Here is a 4,556-nt window from a genome sequence, read left to right on the forward strand (position 1 = left end):
GGTTTATGAGGAGTGACTGGTAGCGACCCTGCATAGGGTTTATGAGGAGTGACTGGTAGCGACCCTGCATAGGGTTTATGAGGAGTGACTGGTAGTTATGAACTGCCGACCTTGAGGTTTAAACTGACCTTGCCGTCCTGCACATTAACCCGCAGTGCCACACCATGGCTCCTCCATAAAGAGGTCAGCCCTGGAAACCCTAGGGGACAGTTCTACTCTGTTCAATAGGGTCGTGTGAATCAAAGTGGTGTCGTGTGAATCAAAGTGGTGCTTCTATTAAGGCATCAACCAAGAAAACCCTATGAAGTGGTTCCACTCCATAACACATTGGTTCACTAAGAGTCAGAATTGACTTCAAGGAAAGGGTTTGGTTTTTTGGTTTATAAACTAAACTATTGCCTTTACAATTTTAAACCTTGAATATGAATTTTTGTGTTGTTTTTAGAAAGTTAACAATTGTTCACAAACCTTTGTACAAAAGTTAATTCCCGCTCCCCCAACAATTAATCCCTTTGAGAAACACACACAAAATTAATTTCTCAAATTTGTTTCAAAATGAGCTCAGTTAGATACCATATTCACCAATGTAAGATTGTTTCTGTGGAGCCGTTGAACCCCTTTTTCCTCCCAGGTGTTGATAAAAGACTTTTACTTCCTGGCAGGGAATACAGAGGGTTTTGGCTGCATCCCAGCAAAGCCAACTGCAGAGAAACCGTAGTAGCACAAACCCTTGGGGGCCTGAGCTCTCGTCTTCTATGCATTAGGAGTGAGTCATCGGCAGGAGTGTTATTGGTCTCTCTGGAAGGAAGCAGAAATGGTGTTCTTAAGTCTATAATTAGGGACTATCATCTTGCCCAAGAACCTATGCTGGGCTCTTAAGGGTTTACAAAGAGGTAAAGACTCTCTCCTTGACATAAAGAAGGTTATGATATGTGGGAAGATAAGTCATACCTGTCTACATAAAGAAACGTCTAAATGAGTAAGGGTCAAAGATGTATTCTTAAGCCAATTTCCAAGGAACGTGTCTCTGAGATGGAGATTAGTACACACAGTAAATTCACTGAGAATGCCTTCTGGGTCAACGTTGATAGAGGAGTAAAAGAAGTAGACAGACAGAAGTACAATGTGGCCACAACACAGGTGTCAGCCAATCCCACAGGATACTCTGAAACTAGTGTGGCCCTTTCAAGATTATTGTCCCCTGAGAAAAAGAAGGCCTGGACTTCCAAACGCCCTCTTGCCAGTTGACCAATAATTGGATTTGGGCTTCCCCCAAGGAGTCTGGTGATAAGAAGTTGGCTCTCCTTGGGAAAGGATCATGAGTTTGCACCTCTCCCAGCAGCAGGAGACACTGAGAACCTCAGTACTAAAGAGGACTGTGGGTAGTATCCACTACATGAACTGGAATAATCAGAAAAGAGGAAGCTTGTTACAACAAGGAGCTCGTTGGGACTGACTTTTTTCTCTAGGTCTCGAAAGTTTTCTGCCTTTGACAGGTTGAGGACTTACACTTTACTGTTACTGGTTTTAGTGGAAAATATTTGAGTTTTCCTTCTCTGACAGGTTTCTGCCACAGAACGCTGGACAATGAATAAGGAAAACCAGGAAAAAAATTAATTGATGCCTTTGAATGATGGTGTTGGTGAAGAATATTGACGATATCATGGACTGCCAGAAGAACAAACAAATTTGACTTGAAAGAAGTACAGACAGAATGCCCCTTAGGAGCAAGGAAGGTGAGACTTCCTCTTGGGCACCTCAGACATTCTTGTAGCAGGACCAGTCCCTGGAGAAGAATATCATCTTTAGAAAAGTAGAGGGCCACTAAAAAAGAGAAAGACTCTCAACAAGATGATTGACATAGTAGCTGGAACAGTAAACTCAAACATAGCAACAACTGTGAGGATGGTTCTGGAGTGGGCAATGCATTGTTCTGCTGGACATACGGTTGCTATGAGTCAACACTGACTTTACGGCACCTCACAGCAATATGTAGCATAGTGGTTATGAGTCGAGCTGCTAACCTCAAGGTCGGTAGTGCGAAACTATCAGTCTTTCTGCAGGAGAAAGATGAGGCTTTCTGCTTCTGTAAAGATTTACAGACTTGGAAACCCTATGCAGGGTCGATACGAATTGGAACCGACTGGGTGGCACACAATCATCACTACCACCAACAGCAACAGGAGTCCTGGTGTAGTTCTAAGCCATAATGCACTTGGACCCCAAGGCCAGTTTGAACCACAAGATTGGCAGTTCAAATTCCCCAGCTGCTCCTCAGAAACCCTATACAGGGTCGCTGTATGTCAGAACTGACTGGATAGCACTTAACAACAACACAACAAAAACAGTAGAACGGTTCATGAGAGAGGACTGGGCTGAAGATAAAGATTTGGATGTCACCAGAGTATGGGCAGTACTTGAAGACGTCCCCCTAGGTACCCATTGCTGTCTCCTCTTAGCCTGGGCCAACAGTGCACACAGTCATTAGGCTGTTTTCTGACTCTCTTCCCTCTGTAACTGTCCAAGATCACATATTTAACTAGTTCATGCCTAGATTATCACAACTGTCTCCTGTTGGCTCCCCTTTTCTCTTCCTCTTCAATCATCCCATACCAGGAACCACACACAGCAGGATAGGATCTTTGTGATTCATAATATGTTCGTTGGCTGATTTCAGAAGTTGATTTCCAGGTGCTTTATTTCTGAGCTGTAAGCTCTGCTGAAATTTGTTCATCATTAGAACAACACACAAGTCTCCACAGACAGATGGAGAGTATCTATGCCTGAGGTGTATTGTCTGGAAATCAAACCCAGGTCTTCCACATGGAAACAGAAATATCTACCACTCAGCACCCACTGCCCCATCCTGTTCATTACTGCATGATGAATTTTCCTAAATCACCATTTTGATGACATTCTGATTTTGCTCAGACACCTTCAAAGGCTCTTTTTCATTGCTTATCCCCACTTTCATAGTCAAACTTTTCTCCTAGGCAAATATTTCTACTTTCTTATACTGTCTTCTGCCATTTTGTGCATAGCTGGGATGTAATATTTTTCCATAAAGACTGTTGTTGTTAGGTGCCATAGAATCAAGTTATGTCTCGGTGACCCCATGTAACAGAATAAAACTCCCCTATAGGGATGTCTAGGCTGCAGTGGTCCTGGGAGCAGATCACCAGGCCTTTCTCCTGCTGAGCAGCTGGGTAGGTTCGAACAGTCAACCTTTTGTTATCAGCCTAATGATTCACTGTCGCCCCACCAGGGTGCCTTCAGTAAAGACTAGATGCAAGACAAAAACCACCATTTGTTTTGAATGAGGACCTTCTAACTAACATAAAGATCTGGTGCTTCAACATCTGGATCTGTTCCTGCGGAGCTCTTTCTCACTGGAAATCAGTTTGGACTGATTTTCCTGAAAACAAATTGGATAGCCCTTTCGTGGATGGAAAATGAAATGGAAGCAAACTTCAGTATAGATACCAAAAGAAACTCACCAAGATATAGCACACTCAAACTTTCAAAAACCAAGGACAAGGAGAAAATCCTGATAGCAGCTCAGGAAAAACGAGAAGTTAACTAAAATGGAGAACCAATAAGACTAAGTTCTGATTTCTCAGCTGAAACCATGCAGGCAAGAAGACAATGGGAAGACATACACAGAACTCTGAAAGAAAAAAAATTTCAACTAAGAATCATAGACCCAGCAAAGCTGTCCCTCAAATATGATAGCAAAATTAGAATATTTCCAGATAAACAGAAATTAAAAGTAATTTGTAATAATCAGATGAACTTTACAAAAAAATGCTTAAGGATGTTCTTTGGACTGAGATCCAACCAGCAGCAGCAGATAATAACCTTGGAGTTGTTGTTGTTGTTGTTGTTAAGTGCCGTCGAGTCGGTTCCGACCCATAGCGACCCTGTACAGGGTTTCCGAGGGTGTAAATCTTTACGGGAGTAGAAAGCCTCATCTTTCTCCCGCGGAGCGGCTGGTAGTTTCGAACCGCTGACCTTAAGGTTCGCAGCCCGATTCGTAACCACTACGCTACCAGATTACACACACCACCCAGAACTCAATCTAGATATAGACGTATTTAAAGTAAAACAAATCTACAAGACTGAAAACAGGGAACCAGAGATATCAATGTCTAATGAAGTCAACTGCAAAGCATAGACATGGAACTTCCAAATGGCAAGGAAGTCAAATAGATTTCAAGACGAAGCAGACAAGTAGATATCAAGATAAAGCAGAGTGGTTTAAAAAGGAGGGGAATGAATAAATTGTAGCATACCCTCAAAAAAAAAGTACGACAAATTCACTTCAAAATAAAAAGAGGAAAATCAGAAAGATTTAGTAAACATTAACATAACAGAAATGAAAATGAAAAGAAAATCCACACACAAAATGAACTCAACACAGAGGATTATGTAGAACAAAGAAACCAGCAGCATCACAAAAAACGCATACAGTAAAATGACAGCAAGCATTTCATACCTGTGGATAACTACATTGAATATTGTTGTTGTTGTTGTTAAGTGCCGTCGAGTCGGTTCCG

The sequence above is a fragment of the Chrysochloris asiatica genome, unplaced genomic scaffold, assembly GCF_000296735.1.
Source record: "Chrysochloris asiatica unplaced genomic scaffold, ChrAsi1.0 scaffold00003, whole genome shotgun sequence".
NCBI classification, from domain to species: Eukaryota; Metazoa; Chordata; class Mammalia; order Afrosoricida; family Chrysochloridae; genus Chrysochloris; species Chrysochloris asiatica.